Here is an 18,646-nt window from a genome sequence, read left to right as displayed (position 1 = left end):
AGTCTAAGAATCCAAAACGTTTAATATTAGTATTGGTTCACATACCGCAACACAGAACTATCAACACGTTTCAGGTGCTCAAATAACTTCTTCAGGGCTTCAGGACTCAAAGCTGGCACAGATCACCAAGAGTTTAATATTTGCCTGCACAGGTTGCAGCCAAAATGAGCGAATCAGCAAATAATTAAAGAAGAATTCTAGGTATTGATATTTGTACTGCTTGGACCAATTTATCTATGTATATACCATACTTATGGGATCCCTCTAGAAGGTGGGAATCAATGTTGTAGGCACCGCTACTCCACTGATCTCCCCTGGCCTCTGAGTCCCATGCTGAGCAGCTTGCCTGCAGAATTGTGAACACAGGAGGTTGCCTGCTTGGCACAGGCACCATTTAGAGATCACTTTTTCTCAACGACTGCAAAGCATTCTCTGATTGAATGAGGCGGAGGGGTGGAGCGGTGATGTCACACTCTCCACCTCGTCCAATCAGAGAATCCTTTGCACTCATCGAAAAAAATGCAAATAATTCTCTGAAGGTTGCCCATGCCAGAAGGGGGACCTTCTGTGTTCACAATGCAGCAGGGCCTAGTAGCTAGTGGAGATCACTGGACTAGTGGTGCCTACTACAGAGATTTTCAGCTTCTAGAACAATGTTTCTCAACCAGGATTCCATGGAGCCCTACCATTCCTCCAGCGGTTGCTAGGGGTTCCTTGAGCAATTAGCAATTTCTGCCTCTCAGATAAGTTCCCATGTACCTGGTTGGAGGTCGAAGTGGTAAGAGGTCTTCCCTTGCAGCTGAGTACAGGGCACCACTGAAGGTGGTGACAGGGGGTACTATGCCCAAAGAAGCACGGGTTCCCAAATGCAACAGGCTGAGTGATGAGATGTCTGCTGGATGGTGCTTGGACAGGAAGGATGCACTGCTGGGCAGGGGTCCCTCACATGTACCAGAAGAGACTTGGCAGAAGGGAGAGCCAGGAGCAGAGTCAGGAGCCAGGCCAGTAGTCATACACGGAATATCAGCCAGGGATAAGGCAGCAAGCAAGGTCAGGAGTAAGCCGTGGTCATACACTGGTAATCAGGCAGCAGCAGAGTCCAGAAGAGCAAGCCAGAGGTCATACACGGATTCAGCAGACAGGAGCGGAGTCAATGGAACAAGCTGAGGGTCAAAGCCAGGAATGGAGACAAGACAGGTCAAAGGCAAGCCTGGTTGATAACAGGAAATCCAATAATAACAGGAACAGGAACTCAGGAACACACGGGGGGGAGCTAAAGATCATCCAACAACTAATGGCTCATGCTGCTGGCTTTAAATAGGCCACTGGACACCAGAATCTGTCACACATTGCGAGTCGCACTGACACATTAATCCTTGCGACAGTTCGTGCCTGTACACGCATGCACATTTGCATTGGCGAATTTCTCAGTGACAATCTCGGATTCCGCTTGGCATTAGCAGATGTACTAGTTCTTCTGCGAACCGTTCTCTGACACTGTTGATTTTTCTTATAGCTATTTGTAAGGAGGTAAAGCTTCCCAATAAGCACAAGTGTAAGGAGCATTCTTCCCACTGACCATCACACTAATGTATCATGAGTTGTAGCAATATACATTTTGAGCAGGGGTTCCCTGAGGCTGGAAAGTTATTTCAAGGGTCCCTCTGTGTTGAAAAGGTTGGGAAAGACTGTTCTAGAGGATTCTCATAGGTATGGTATATACATAGTTACATTGGTCCATGCTGAACCTATGTAACTATGTAAAAATATCCATACCTGAAATTCTTCTTGAACCTCTGGTAATGCGTTTTATGTCCTGATGACGGCCCATTAGATTTAAACCCTGAAGAAGACAGGTGGGGTCTTTGCATACCTCCCAACATTTTGAGATGGGAATGAGGGACACCTACTATCATGTAGGCTTAGGACATGCCCCCTGCCACACCCCCTTAAAGGAGAATTAACCTAAAAATAAGTTAATTGGATCCACTAGAGCTTTTTTAACCACTACTATTCCTTTATATTGGCTTTACAAATTTACAAATGCAGCAATTTAGAATTTGGATGAAAGATTTACCACTGGGAAACACTTTTTGAAAGATAAAACGTGCATTTTATATACAACTATATGGATCAGACCAAAATGAGGGACAGATGAGGGGGGAAAGAGGGACAGAGGGACATTGCTCCAAATCAGGGACAGTCCCTCCAAATCAGGGACAGTTGGGAGCTATGGTGTTTGGGTCCCCCAAAATGCATTGGCTGTTCTGTGTTTTTTTTTTGTGAACCAACATGAAGATTAAATATTTTTGGAATCTCAGACTGTTTGGCGCCCTCATTAGACTTTATATACGTGAATCTTCAAGTCTGGATCCCTTGTTGGAGGGACACCTAATTTTTATTCACAAGTGGCCCCGCCAATGTCATTATCATTACGCCTTATTAGGAGCTAACTGATCTTCTGATCATTTTAAAGCACTAACGTATTTCTATTAGTTAAAGCAATAAAATCCTGACATCGGTCCTGATTCCTCCTGATTCCATCCCGCAAAAAAAATGTGGATAGGGTAACATTTAATGCCATGTAGAGGAGCTTTAGAGGAACTTCAGAGCCCCTCTTTGTCAGTGTCAGGACCTGGCAGCATCTTCACCATTAGCAGGTTGACAGGGCTTACCCGTTAATGAATAGACATGTTCCTCTTGCTGCCAGCAGGTTGTCTCTCGCTATTCATAACTGCCGTAATACGCCAAGAGGATAACTTCCGTAAACAGCATTTGCAACGATCTTCTTGGAGGAAAAAAATAGCAATTGCATTTTCTTCCTCCGAGCGTGGACTGCTATATCACTCCACTGCTTTTTAATAGGGAAGATAAATTCTGTTTTAAATTTACACTTGCATCACAGTCCCTTTCTTTTGCTGAGATGATGCACAACAAGGACTGCGGGCGGTGTGAATTTTGCTCGCTGTCGCAGTGACGATTTGAAGGGGGGGAGTAAATTCAAGCTTTTAAAATAAACTGCAGAAAAATACTTTATTGCTACGAGATTTTTAAAGTTCAGCAGCTGGAGTAAAAGGAATTTGTGTATATGGGTAATTATTTCTGAAGTAGCTGTGAAAAGGTAAGGGGCATGGCAGTGATTGGTTCATGGGTAATTAAAGGGTCAGTCTGCTCTCAGTCCACCTTGATTGTGAAATGCTTCACTGGCTTCTGTCTCCCCTGGCTGTGGAACCTCACTCTTCTTACTTCAGTCTCCATCACACAGGAGCCAACAGAATGGATTGAGTTCTTCCATCCACAAAGGCTACAGTAAGTTGGCGGAGTTGGGAACAGCAGTGCAGAATCCTTTCAGCTGCTGCAGAGAGAGCCATACAGGGGATCAGTTCCAGTAATTGCCCCCCCACCGCACACTGACTTACCCTCCCTGCTCATATCTGCTTCACCCTGCTGCCTGGGCCCCCCTGCTGGCCGGGCCCCATACAGGAGGACTGGTGGTACCCTCTTATCCACAGCCCTGCACACTGGAACTGACTAGTATTCCAATGTTTCTCTTTTCCCTCAGTTTCTCTCCCTTACTCAGCTAATATGACTCCAGTGATAATGGAGCAGGGCAGGGCAAACAAGGATGCTGTGCAGGAACCCAACGTCATCCATATCAACCAAAGACGTCATTGGTTGTTAGAAAGCCGGCTGTTGGAAGCTTGTATTGGTGCACAATCAAAACCTGTAGCTTTGTGTAACTAAAAGGCGGGCTTCATCCTCCGGCAGGCTTGTATACAATTTTTGGGCAATTTTTAGGCATTTTGCCAAGGCCTCCCTGAAGAAACCTCAAGGCACCCTGGTTGAAAATATTTGGTGAAAAGGATACCTCCTTTCCTTCCATGTATAAACCCCTTTCCACCCAACCCCGATGTCCCTTTGTATGCCAGGGGGTGGTAACAATCTGTGATTGGCTGTCACAGTGGTCACATGATTGGGAGACAGTTGTCACTATTTGGAAGATTTTCTCTGTGACCCTGTACTTGGGACAGCTCAAAGTTTTGGATTTTCCTATCACTTTCAGTCCTAGTGACAATGATCACAGGACAAACAGAGAGGGCGAGTCCACTCCAGCACTAAAAATCTGAAAGGGGTTCTACTACTCCATCCACAGCTAAACGAGGGCTGCTATTGGTGACCTCTCCATTACTGGTCGCCTGGCTATCGTTAATGGTGTCACTATATATAGCGTTAATTATGTAGAACAAGGACGCAGAACTGTAGTAGTGAGTTTTTAGCAAATACACTGCTCGTGTTTTTTTTTTTTTTTTTTTTTTATTATAAGATGACAAATGGACAAAAATGCAAGATAGACGTCATTCAACAATGGAAAGACTAGTGGCATCTTGTGATGGAGAGGAAGTATTTTAGGGGATGGCCCTAGACTGAAGGGATTGTACATTTGCCAGCCAGTGCAGTCTTTTTTTTTTTTTTTCTTTTTAGTAGTGATGATATGCAGAAATTATATTGACAATAATCCTATGACTAAGCTTTCTTAATGACAGGGGGTCTGAGTACTAGGAACACACAGATTCACAATCCTAGTTCTCTGCTACAAGGTTATTTAGTGTTCTCATGAAGGGGGGCATTTTACACTTGGTCTTATAAAGTCGTATTGCAATCAGAAAAGTTTTAAAGTGGTTCTAAAGGCAGAAGTTTTTTCTTTTCTTATCTTAATGCATTCCTATACATTAAGATAAAAATAATTCAGTGTGCATCAGTCCCCCTAATACTTACCTGAGCCCCATTTTGATCCAGTGATGTTGCACGAGTGCCTCGACTGTCTGGGACTCTCCCCCCTGATTGTCTAAGACACAGCAGCAGGCGCCATTGGCACCCGCTGCTGTCAGTCAAAGTCAATGAGCAAATGAGGAGAGAGAGGGGGCGGGGCTCCATGCCTGCATGGACACACAGAGCAGCGCTTGGCTCGGGTGCCCCCATAGCAATCAGCTTCATGTGGGGGCACTCGGCAGGAGGGAGGGGCCTGGAGCGCTGGCGAGGGACCAGAGAAGAGGAGGATCTGGGCTGCTCTGTGCAAAACCATTGCACAGAGGAGGTAAGTATAACATGTTTGTTATTTTTAAACAAGAAAAAAGCAAGACTTTAATATTACTTTAAGCAACACACAGTTTAAACATGTGTTGGGAGGAGGGGCAATGACACAAACAACTGGACTCTGAGAATGGGAGTCTAATGGGGCGTACACACGATCGGACTTTTCGGCTACAAAAGTCTGACAAACTTTCAGACGGACTTTTGGCGGACTTGCAGCGGACTTTCTAACGAATGGACTTGCCTACATACGATCACACAAAAGTCCAACGGATTCGTACGTGATGACATACACCGGACTAAAATAAGGAAGTTGATAGCCAGTAGCCAATAGCTGCCCCAGCGTGGGTTTTTGGTCGGACTAGCATACAGACGAGCGGATTTCTGGGTCCGGCGGAGTTACGACGTAAAGATTTGAAGCATGTTCCAAATCTAAAGTCCGTCAGATTTGCGACTGGAAAAGTCCGCTGAAAGTCCGGGGAAGCCCACACACGATCGGATTGTCCGCCGGATTTGGTCCGTCGGCGTCCATTGGACTTTTGTAGCCAAAAAGTCCGACCCTGTGTACGCCCCATTAGGCTATGTTTAAATAACATAAAGTAAAGTGCTGGGCAAACTGTTGGTGCTACATAAATCCTGTATAATATTATTTTTAGATGTGCAGCAAGTTTACCACCCTCTGAAAAGCAATATGAAGCCTCTGCGTTGCCTGTTTTAACCCTGTAAATGCTGCACCATCTCGCCACAACCATGTTCTTTGCATGCAGTTATGCGGAGTTTGCGCCGCTTCCCCAGTCACTTGAACAGGTCACGTTCAGTGTCAGTACTGCCCGCCAAAATTAAAAGGAGCAATAGTTTATGCTGCGGGCATAAAGCAAACATTATGTCCATGGCATGTGAACACCCTGGTCTGCTGCCTTTGCCAAAGGTGTTAAAAATGTGTCTTTACTGCATGTTTTTTTTTTCATAGATCTTATTTGCAAGTACAAGCCACAACAAATGTCTCATTTACTTTGTTTATTGGTCTCGAAAAATTTGGTAACAGGTTTTTGGTCAAGTTGTTCGCACTTAAAAATCACCGATTTAAAAACACTAATAATGTAAAACTGCCGCAAATGGTCCACAAAATATTCCTTTCCTTCTAAAGTGTTTGTGATGCTTTGGTATCATTAACCAGCCTTTTACTAATAAACTGAAATGGCCACGTGAGACAAACAATCTTGAGATCTTCCTCCACTGGTTAAAGGGCTTGTTTTTTTTTTTTTTTAAATTAACAAACATGTTATACTTACCTCCACTATGCAGTTCGTTTTGCACATTGTTGCCCCGAACCTCCTCTTCTGGGGTCCCACAGTGGCGCTGGTGGCTCCTCCCCGCATCGACTGTCCACATTGGAGAAGAGCTCTCCTTGGTGGACACTCGTGCAGGCGTGCTCCCGAGTCCTGCATCTGTGTCCATTCACACAGAATGCAGGACTCGGCCCCGCTCCCCGGCACTGTGACATTGGATTCGATTGACAGCAGCGGAAGCCAATGGCTGCACTGCTATCAATCTATCCAATCAGGACACGAGACACCAGCTACAGATGGAGCGTCCAGGTAAGTAAAACGGGAGGGCTGGGGGGGCTGCAGCACTAAAAAAGGTTTTTCACCTTAACCCCTTTAAGGCTGAGGTAGTGGTGGATTGCTAAAATATTAATTTGGCTTTTTGGGCCTTTTGAGAAGACTTTGTGCCACCACCTGCTGCCTTCTTTTCGGCAACCTTGAAGACACAAACAGCAACAGTCTGCCTAAAAGTCAAGTGACCAAGGGGAGAATCATCAGAGAAGCTCTCTGCACACATGGGCTTGCCAGGGACCATGTCAACAATGACAGCATCGCCAGATTTCAAGGACTTACCAGAACAACAGTCGATTCTCTCCTTCAGCTCAGCAAACTTGCTGGCAATGTCAGCAGTATGGCAATCCAGCACAGGAACACAGCTAGCATTGACCTGTCCTGGGTGGTTTCGGACAATGTCCTGTGCAGTGAATCCCCCAACTTCCAATGGTGGGTCATTCTTGCTATCACCAGCAACTTTACCCTGATAAAATGAAAATTTACTTTACGTTGAAACCAATGTTTGCACCGGGCAAAGCATCGCTCAAAGCTTCATGGTGCATTTCCGCAGACTTGACTTCTGTTGTTACATTGATTGGAGCAAAGGTAACTAGTAACCACCATACCTGGCTTAAGGTCCCCAGTTTCAACAGGACTGGTACTATACCAATGCCACCAATCCAATACTGTGCTTGTCCTGTAGAGGCAGATAAAGAGGCTTGTTAGTAGGGGCTTTCCCTCTTTGAGGGTTCCAACCAGAGATGGTCACCAAAGCAATGGTATCTGGGTTGTAACCAATTTTTTTGATGTATGTGCTGACTCCCTTTACAATTTCCTTGTATCTCTTCTGGCTGTATGGTGGTTCAGTGGAATACATTTTGTTAACATCAACGATAAGTTGCTTAACACTCATGGTGTAGGCCAGAAGAGTATGTTTATGACTGTCCATTCTTTGAGTTTACAGCCTTAAACTCACCAACACCGGGAGCAACAATAAGCACAGCTCAGTCAGCCTGTGAAGTGCCAGTGATCATGTTGTTGATGAGGTCTATGTGACCAGGCATCCATAATTGGGCCATAAGACTTGCTGGCCCTAAATTTCCACTGGGAAATGTTGATTGTAATACCATGTTCAAGCTCAGTCTTCAGTTTGTCCAAGGCCCAAGCATATTTGATGGAGTCCTTTCCCATCTCGGCAGCTTCCTTCTTGAATTTTTTGATGATATGCTTGTCAATCCCACCACATTTGTAGACGAGATGTCCAGTTGTTGTGGACTTGCCAGAACCTACGAGTTTGAACCCAACGATGTTCATGTGTGTCTTTTCCTTTCCCATTGTAGAGTTGTAGATGTTGGCGGTCAACACCTTGTAAGTCCACTGCAGTCTGGTGAGGAAGAGCTTACGACATGTTTTTAACACCCATCAAAAGCAAGCCTACATTTGCTCTTAGTTTGCAGGGTTAAATAGGAGAATATAGCAAGGGGGGGCAAAGACTGTACTTGAACACCTCCATGTTTAGTAAGGGCGTGCAGTTACCACCTGGGTGCACCAGTGATATTGCCTGGGTGCATGCAAGTACAGCCATATTAGTTAAGGGTGATGATAGAAACAAATCACCATTGAATTTGCTCAGGGTGCACAATGACCAGCTGGGGGGAAGGAACCATCATGCACAAAATTACATTAGATGGATTTATTATTATTATATATTTTTTTTGTGACTGTTGTTGTTTAAAGAAAGTAGAAAAGCCGCATGAATAATGATGCACTCACAGTTGGTGTTCTGGTTGAAAAAGTGACTCTGCCTGGCCGCTGGGAAATAAAACATGAAAAAAAAAAAAAAAATCCTCCCGTTAGGCGAAAGTAAAATGAAAAAAGGAGGAAAAAAAATGCATATATATTTTCAGAGAAGTATCTAGTTTTTTTTCCCTATAAGCAAAAGATGATTTTTTTAGGAAGTGTCTGAGACATCATAAAGGGAAATCATCCTCGGAGGTGTCTATAATGAATCTTCAGGTTTTCCGGCAGTCGGCACGGATCTCTGCTTTGCGCCCGCTGTCCTCCGCATCACGTTTTCGCCTCTCTATAAGTTCGGGTTTGGTGGTTGATGGATTGCTGTCTAGCGGCGAATGATGAATAGCTGGAGTGGGGTGCAGCCATCTCTGAAGTGTGAGCGCCTGACAGCCCCCATAAATCATCGCTCGCAGACATCGCACGCTTGTCCCACGTTCCACCCAACACATTAACGCCAAGCAAATCACCTGAAATTAGAATTGCATGTTTTCCTTCTTGCAGAATAAAGTGACTTGTACACTTTTTTTTCGTTATTTTTTTTTTTAAAGTAAACTGGGAAAACAGAATCCAGTGCATTATATCTTTGTGTTTAATCTTTTTTCCCTTGTTTATGCAATTTGTATTTGTTTTTTATTTCAATCTTTTTCCCTTTAAACTTTTTTCGTTATTTTTTTTTTAACAGTAAACTGGGAAAACAGAATCCAGTGCATTATATCTTTGTGTATAATCTTTTTCCCTTGTTTATGCAATTTGTATTTGTTTTTTATTTCAATCTTTTTCCCTTGTTTATGCAATTTGTATTTGTTTTTTATTTTAATCTTTTTCCCTTGTTTATGCAATTTGTATATGTTTTTTATTTCCTTTTAGTATTTAGTACTTTTTAAAACCTATTTTTTTTTTTTTTGTTTATTTTTTTTTTTATATATAAATACCTGTAAAAAAATCATTTGGCAAGTAAACACTGTGATATCTTCATTATCTGTTCTTCACTTGAAGTAGCGCGATTTCAGGTGCTACTTGATAGACATCTGGGTGGCTTCCTGCACAGATGTCTATTGAAGTCTTACCTGAAATCGGCAAAAGTAGTGCAGAAACTACTTTTGCAAATCGGTGCGGCGCCGCAAAATCGCTGTCGCACCGATTGGAACAGTGTCATTGCCTCCAATAGGCTGCGACTTGTCATGCGATTTGATCTCTCAAATCTCTTGACAAATCGCTCCAATGTGAACCTAGGCTTATAAGCAAACTAAACTTACTCAGATACAAATTTTGACTTTCCTCATCTTTTTTTTTTTTTTTTTTTGTGCAAATTCTGTTTTATTGAGTTATAAAAGTATATAGTACAAACATAGCAGTACAAAAACTAAATAAAACAAAAAATATTTATACACTCATCGGCCTCTTTATTAGGTACACCTGTTCAATAGCTTGGTAACAAAAAATTTCTAATCAGCCAATCACATGGCAGCAACTCAATGCATTTAGGCATCAAGACGTGGTGAAGGCGACTTGCTGAAATTCAAACCGAGCATCAGAATGGGGAAAAAAATGGATTTAAGTGACTTTGAATGTGGCATGGTTGTTGGTGCCAGATGTTCCGGTTTGAGTATTTCAAAAACTGCTGATCCACTGGGATTTTCACACACAACCATCTCTCGGGTTTACAGAGAATGGTCTGAAAAAGAGAAAATATTCAGTAAATGGCAGTTGTGTGGAGGAAAATGCCTTGTTGACGTCAGAGGTCAGAGGAGAATGGGCAGACTAGTTCGAGATAATAGAAAGGCAACAGTAACTCAAATAACTATTTGTTACAACCAAGGTATGCAAAATACCATCTCTGAACACAAAGCACATCAAACCTTGAAGCAAATGGGCTACAGCAGATTCGGCTACAGCAAATCCGGACAATAGAAGATTAGATAAACGTTGCCTGGTCTGATGAGTCTCGATTTCAGCTGCAACATTCAGATGGTAGGGTCAGAATTTGGCATAAACATGAAAGCATGGATCTATCCTGCCTTGTATCAACAGTTCAGGCTGATGGTGGTGTAATGGTGTGGGGGAAATTTTCTTGGCACACTTTGGGCCCCTTAGTACCAATTGAGCATCATTAAAATTCCACGGCCCACCTGAGTATTGTTGCTGACATGTCCATCCCTTTATGACTACAGTGTCCCCATCTTCTGATGGCTCCTTCCAGCAGGATAATGCACCATGTCACAAAGCTCAAATCATCTCACCACTGGTTTCTTGAACATGATAATGAGGTCACTGTACTCCAATGGCCTCCACATTCACCAGATCTTAATCCAATAGAGCACCTTTGGGATGTGGTGGAATGGGAGATTTGCATCATGGATGTGCAGCTGCCAAATCTGCAGCAACTGCTATGCTGAGGAATGTTTCCAACACCTTGTTGAATCTATGCCACGAAAAATGAAGGCAGTTCTGAAGGCAAAAGGGGGTCCAACCCGGTACTAGCAAGGTGTACCTAATAATAAAGTGGCCAGTGAATGTATAGGTACAGTCAAAAACTACCCCCCCAGGAGGCAACAATAATGGTTACGCAGAACCAGCTGCCACCCCCAAACCCCCCCCCCTCATCTCTCTCTGTGGAATAGCAGACTCCCCTTAGCCATATCTTAGGATACAATATAAGATATGGGATTGTGTAGGACAGGTGAGGACATAAAGTAAAAAAAAGTAAAAAATGAACCACTTGCCGACCAGCCGCCGCAGTTGTACTGCGGCAGAATGGCACGGCTGGGCGAATTGACGTAATGTAACATCGCTTCGCCCTGTGGCCACTAGGGGTGCGCGCGCCCGCTGCTTGCCCCCGGAGCCGATGAGAGTGCCCGGCGGTCAGGATCCCTGCCGGGCTCCAGCGATCGCGGCTGATACACGGAGAACCAGGATCTGTGTGTGTAAACGTGTGTGTAAAATTTCTGTTTCTCTGAGGGGAGAAGAGACAGATCGTCTGTTCATACAAAGTATGAACAGCGATCTGTCATCTCCCCTAGACAGTCCCCTTCCCCCCTTCAGTTAGAATCACTTCCTAGGGAACACAATTAACCCCTTGATCGCCCCCTAGTGTTAACCCCTCCACTGTCAGTGACATTTTTACAGTAATCAATGCATTTTTATAGCACTGATCGCTGTATAAATGCCAATGGTCCCGAAAATGTGTCAAAATTGTCCGATGTGTCCGCCATAATATCGCAGTCCTGATAAAAACACAGATCGCCGCCATTACTAGTAAAAAAAAATAAAAATAAAATAAAAATACCCTATTTTGTAGACACTATAACTTTTGCGCAAACCAATCAATATGCTTATTGCGATTTTTTTTTTACCAAAGATATGTAGAAGAATACATATTGGCCTAAACTGAGGAAAAAAATTGTTTTGTTATATATTTTTGGGGGATATTTATTATAGCAAAGAGTAAAAAATATTGAGTTTTTTTCAAAATTGTCGCTCTTTTTTTGTTTATAGCGCAGAGGTGATCAAATACCACCAAAAGAAAGCTCTATTTGTGGGGAAAAAAAGGACATAAATTTTGTTTGGGTGCAACGTCGAACGACCGCGCTATTGTCAGATAAAGTGACGCAGTGCCGAGTCGCAAAAAGTGCTCTGGTCAGGAAGGGGGTAAAATCTTCTGGGGCTAAAGCGGTTAAGAAATATGCCTTCAAAGGATGCATAACCCCAGTAACTGGAGGTAGGGTGGAACAGATCAACAGCACAATCCAGGACAGTGCAACCAAGGAAGTATAATAATAAACAAACCCGCCATGGCTGACTGGTCTTGTCTAATAATCAACTCTGTTCCCAGAATAGAGGGGAATTTATGCAGGACTACCCGTATCAATCACCGAAATCCAGCTGCCACATACCATCCCAAACTTCCTAGGACATCCCTGATGTAAATAGGGAGCTTTGCAAAATGGGAGAGCCTTATTCACCAATCCCTTCCAATTGCTCAAAGCAGGAGCCACCGGACGTTTCCATTGGAGGAGGATTGCTTTTTTGGGCATAAAAATTAACTATGCTCAACATCGTCCTGCTACTGTATTCACTAGCCCTTCTGTCAAACCCAAAAGGCATCATACTTGAATGGTTAACGAAACTGGCAAGGTTGTGGGACTAGTGATATTTTGTGTAACCTCTTGCCAAAACCACTGAATGATGGGGCAAAGCCAAAATGAATGGGAAAAATCTGTCGGAGAGAAGGTTCATCTCCAGCACTCAGCCGTGGGGGACCCATATATGTTCACTAGTCTAACCGGCATGTAGTAGATGCAGTGGAGAAATTTGTACTGAATTAATCTATCCATTGCCAAGAATAGGTGCTGGAATAGGTAGTCCCACATGTCTTCCCAATCCTCCCCCTGCAGAGACATCCACTTCCCACTTTTAATCTCACAATCTCAAGGGGTCTGGTAGGGAACAACTTTCCGATAAGGTTTTATACATATCAGCATCTCTTAACAAACTTTCAAGAGAGGGGGGCTGAATTACCAGAGCAGAGGAGCCATACTTTGAAACAAAGGCGTGTCTCAACTGCAGATATCGAAATAGGTACCTTTTTGGTAGGGCAAATTTGTCCTTAAGCTGATCAAATGTCAACATCTCATTTCAAGAAATGATGTCCCCTAAAGTCCACCAAAGCTCAAGATCAAAGACTCAGCTAGGCTGACCTTTGTGAAGCCTGCCTGGGGATCCCACTACCTGAACTAACAGCGACATTTACAATGACATGTAACCAAAAAAGGTTTGGGAACTACCCTGTTCCGTAAACCCACAGCAGGAAATACCATACTGAGAGCAAATAGTGGACACCCCACAAGCCTGGTGAAATCCATCCCGTATGGACAATATTTGCGTATTAAAATGCAATTGTTCATCACGGGAAGATTTTCGGAAACAGATTACTTTCCCGAGGCTACTCCAAAAAAAAAAAAAAAAAAACTCAAAAAAAGCATATCAAAGAGCCAACAAAAATAGGGAGGACCTTATTTTTCAGAAAACTAAAAGTAGTAAAGATGACACCAAAAATATGACCAAAGGAATTTAAAGATGCTCTAGACCAGGGGTGCTCCAAACATTTCAAACAAAGGGCCAGTTTATTGTCCTCCAGACTTTAGGAAGGCCGGATTGTGGCCAGCAGGGGCAGAAAATGTCATGGGCTCAGCATGAGTGAGAATAAATATGGCATCAGGGTTAGTGGTCAGTAGGAGTAGTGTCCCTATTAGTAGGAGGAATAGTATCCCATCATTAGTATCAGTGGAAGAAATAGTGCCCCATTGTTGGTGTCAGGGGGAGGAATAGTGCCTCATATCAGTGGGAGGAATAGTGCCCCAAGGGCTGGATAACGGCTGGCAAAGGGCCACATTTGGCCCTCGGGCCGCAGTTTGGAGACCCCTACTCTAGACAACAGAGTCTAATTAGACACATCATCAACAAATATTGGTTTCCCCTAAAAGCCGACCCATAGGTAGCAGGCTTTATCCAGGATAAAACAGAAATTGTCTACTGTAGGAACAATTCCATACGTGATCAATTAGTACAGAGCCATTTCAACAAAGAAGGTAGACAACTCAAATATAAATACCCAGGCACACGTAGGTGTGGTGGTTGCGCCTTTTGCCAATTTCTTTGGACAGGACGAACACACACACACACCTTACCCAATGGTGAAATACACCAGGCAAATCATTTTGTAAATTGCCAAACGATGAGGATCGTTTACTTGATGAAATGTGTATGCAGAAGCTACTATGTCGGCAAGACCAAACGGCATTTTTGGCAACGGATATATGACCATGTATCCGCTATCAAAGGGGGTGACATTATGTCACCCATTGGGAGACACGGAACGTGGAAACATAATAAAAATCCACACTGTATTAAATTCTTTGCTCTTGAGCGAATACATACTGACAAACGAGGGGGTGACTGGGATCGCCTCATCCTACAAAGGGAGACGAGATGGATTCATTGCTTGACAGCAACGCAAACACCAGGTCTCAACGACGCTGTCAGCTTTAAGCCCTTTTTGTAGGATGGGGATTTTGCATTGTTTATCCCTTCCTAGTCATTACCCTACAAATATACCAGGTCCCCCCTTACTGTCCATACATAGTGGTTATTCGTTTTTGCACCAACATCTTTTGTCCTTCTCTTTTCCTTATTTTTTCCATTACTTATTGCTTTTTGTCTTCTTCTTTTATCATATTTTTTTTTTTTTTTATGTAGATTTAGGGGGTGTAGGAATAGCGTGTTCTGATTTCTATGTATTTGTATTAAATGTTCTGCAATTATGGTTGAAATATGATGTTAAAATGTTTGATATTCATGGCCGAGGGGAGGAGCTGACGCCCAAGATGGCCGCTTAGGGAGGTCGAGTGACTGACACGCTGCACTGACTGGAGACGCTGGAGATCAAGATGGTCTGGGCGGCTGATTCAAATGCCTAGACACCTAAGTTAAACAGCCGAATTCTATCCCCGTCATTGGAGTGACTTGTCAAGCAGTAGCAAAAGCAGCTGAAGCAGGAGGTGGTTGAGATCGAGAGCCCCGGGAGGAAACGTCACCTGTGGAGTGCTGGGAGTGGGACCGAGAACGAAGCCAGGAGATAGCGCAGAGACAAGCGAGTGCTGCTGCGTGTCTGCTCATACAGGCGGCAGGGGCGGCTCGCTCGTGAGACGCACACTCCGGCGGCGGTTCGAGGGTCTCAAACAGCAGGGATCAGGAGGACCGGGAGATCTACCTTCCTATAACACACAGTTGCTGGGCTACAGGGAAGAAGTAAGGAGACCAAAGATGCCAGAGACCAGGTATGATTAAAGATACACAAGGTCTTACAAAGGATGTTGAAAGTGGCACAGAGACTGCATAAAAATCACAAATACTGTGGACTGAGATAACACTATTAGTTTCTTTTTGAGAGAGGGATGCTGTATGAATTAAAGGGACTGGTGCAAGTGATTATAGTCCTGGAATAAGAGCTGGTCAAATATTATTCTACAGTGTGATTATTAATAAGAGAGTTTACCCAATAGAATTGTTAAGCATCTCTAACTTCAATCTAAGGGGTGAACATAGGAGGTTAAAAGGTGATACACACTACCCTATATAGTATGGACATCTAAAAAGGACACTAAAAGGTTAATAAGTGGATAGAAAGAAGGAAGAGGAAAAGAAAAGAGAAAGGAAAGGAAGAAAAAGGAAAAAAAACATAAATTTATAAGGAATCATCCTAGAAAAGGAGAAGAGAGGAGAAACAAGATCTATCAGAAGCATGGCACCCAAGAAAGGAAACAAAACACCACAATCTCAAAAGGAAAAGAAAGATAAAACAAAAATCAAAAATAAAAACTCTACAGGGGCACAAATTACACAAACATCTGATATAAAGGAGATTTTTCAACAATTGCAGCTGCAATCCCCCCAAATAACTCAAGTTCTACATACATCACAAGAAATTTCAAACATTGCGGAAGTCTCGGGGGCATCTAGATCATCAGAGGAAGAGCAGATGGATCACCCTAGAAACAGCTCACCAATAGACACAATAGGCTCACTGAGCGACCCAAGAGAAGAAGGGGGTAAAGAAAATTGGGACTTGAGAAAATACATTCAATCTCTCCCAACTAGGACGGATATGGACCAATATGTGCAAAGATTGGAAAATTCATATAAAGTAGAGATACAAGAACTGAAGATATCCACAAAAATTACACAAGAAAAAACAGCTATATTAGATACCAGAATCTCAAAAACAGAACAAGAACTAACTAACATAAAGGATAGAGCTCAAGATCAAGAAAAACAAATAAATCAACTAATTAACTGCTTGGATGAGCAAGAAAATAGAAATAGAAGATCTAACATCAGAATTAGAGGGTTAAAAGAAGATGTGAGCGTAAAAGAACTGATAACAACACTCCAAAAAATTTTTCAGGAATTAATCCAGGATATAGAAGTAAAAGACCTAATAATTGACCGTGCCCATAGAGTAGCGGGGAAAAGGAGAATAGATCCGAGTAAACCACGGGATGTCATCTGCAAAATGCACTATGCTCATATAAAGGATAGAATCATGTTTGCAGCACGTCAAAATAAAAATATCCAGCATGAGGGAGATCCATTGCTACTATTTCAAGATCTATCAAAATTTACATTGGATCGAAGAAGAGCATTAAAGCCCCTAGTGGAACAACTAAGAAGAAATAACTTACAATATAGATGGAAATTTCCATTTCAATTACAGGCACAGAAAGAGGGACTAACGGCTGTATTTAGTGATATGGAAGATTTACCGCAGTTCCTGGCAACTCTTAAATTACCAGTAGTAGAATTACCAGACTGGCCTATTTCGTTCATGAAAGGATTCAGAAAGTCCTGATTAGTCACTTGTAGATAAACTGGGGCTGGGGGAGGTATTTTTAGTATATAATATGACGGTATTCACAGGAGGAGGACTTAATTAACTCGGTGAGATGAAGATAGTGGGTAGATAGAGATGGTGGAGCAAGGGGGAGTGGGGGCTGCTTATTTACCCCCCCCCTTTTTTTTTTTTTGACTTACTACCTTAACATTAGCATAACAAATGGTTCAGATAAAGAATGTTCAACACCAATAAGGGAAATGATAAAATGGGGTAGTGGGTGTTTTTTTTTTTTTTTTTTTTTGGGGCACATCACTTGTGAATGGTTTTTGACACATTATGTTATAAAGGGCACAAACATTGGGGATAGGTTATTGGTTACAGTGGGGTGTGGATATGTGCACATAGTTGGGGGAATGAAAAAGGGGAGTAAGAGAATCGGTAAGTAATAAGCACGGATTAGGGAGGAACAGATTTTAATTTCATATCATTGTTAAATAGACGCACAAAATATACTACACAACAAAGATTAGCCACTGGGGATGATAATAAGGACCACCCTTTTTTTTTTTTTTTTTTTTTTATTACAGGAAATATGGAATAATGAGGAATAGATTCTGGTTTTTGGTTGTTAATATATAAATTGATGCACGAAATATATCACATAACAAGGTATAGATATTGGGGATGTTAACATGATTGTTTTGTAATATAGAGTAATACAATTTATGATTTACTATGGGTGTAAAGATGGGAGGGGTTTTTTTTTTTTTTTTTTTTTTTACGACATAGGGGTTAGAGGTAATGATTATGTTATAATGTGTACAATGATAGGTGACGGGACCCGTGAGGGTTTTTTCTCCTTTTTTTTTTTTTAATAAATTACTAGATGTATGGAATAGTGAGGAATAGATGTTGGTTCCTGGTTGTTATTGTATAATTTGATGCACGAAATATCTCACACAATAAGGTATAGATATTGGGGATGATAACAAGAATGTTACAACGTATAGTAATACAATATATGATCTTCTCTGGGCGTAAAGATGGGAGGTGTTTTACTTTTTTTTTTTTTTTTCTTCTCCCTCCTCTCCCCCTCCCTCTACATCTCTTTCCGAGATAAAGCAATTACAAGCAAGCGTTATATATGACAGGAGCAGAAATCTTTACCTCTGAGATGTCTCCCCCACCCCCTTCCTACCCATATGCTCCCCCAATTTTTTTTTTTTTTTTTTTGTTTTTAGGAGGGGAGCAATGAGAAAAGAGGGGATAGAAGGAAAATAAGAGATTAAAAATTTAAGTCAATAGAATTTAGAATGCGGCGTGTGGTCATTGTGGTCACTGACTGAGCGGCAGATTTTGGTCGTCAGTGTCCGATTCCCCCAGTAGAGGGAACTTACGCTGTTTGTAAGATAGACTTTATATAAGTCAATAGTTTAGGGTTTTTGTGTGTGTGAGTGCGGGGGTGGGTTTTTTTTTTTTTTTTTTCCTCTCTTCTCCCTTCTTCCCTCTCTCTTGGTATTGAAAAACAATGAAAATATGTTCTTATAACATTAGAGGTCTTAACTCAGCATCAAAGAGGTCTCAGGTTCTATACTCTCTCCATAAACAGAAGGTAGGGATTGTCTTTTTTCAGGAGACGCATTTCCGCACAGATCACGTTCCCAATCTTCAAAATAGATATTACACTACATGGTATCATGATTCTTATACTTATTCCAAGTCGAAAGGTGTATCTATCGCAATACATAAGACAATACCACATCAAGTGCTT

General features: G+C 42.4%; 1 pseudogene; it reads right to left on the bottom strand.

The window, feature by feature from the left end:
* Nucleotides 1-6,777: 6,777 nt before the first annotated feature.
* LOC141109900 (elongation factor 1-alpha 1 pseudogene) lies at nucleotides 6,778-8,024 on the bottom strand (annotated as a pseudogene).
* Between the last annotated feature and the right edge of the window lie 10,622 nt (nucleotides 8,025-18,646).

Source organism: Aquarana catesbeiana, linkage group LG10 (assembly GCF_042186555.1).
Source record: "Aquarana catesbeiana isolate 2022-GZ linkage group LG10, ASM4218655v1, whole genome shotgun sequence".
Classification (NCBI taxonomy): Eukaryota; Metazoa; Chordata; class Amphibia; order Anura; family Ranidae; genus Aquarana; species Aquarana catesbeiana.
The sequence above is the reverse complement of the archived record's forward strand: the minus strand, read 5'-3'. Positions and strand labels throughout refer to the sequence as shown.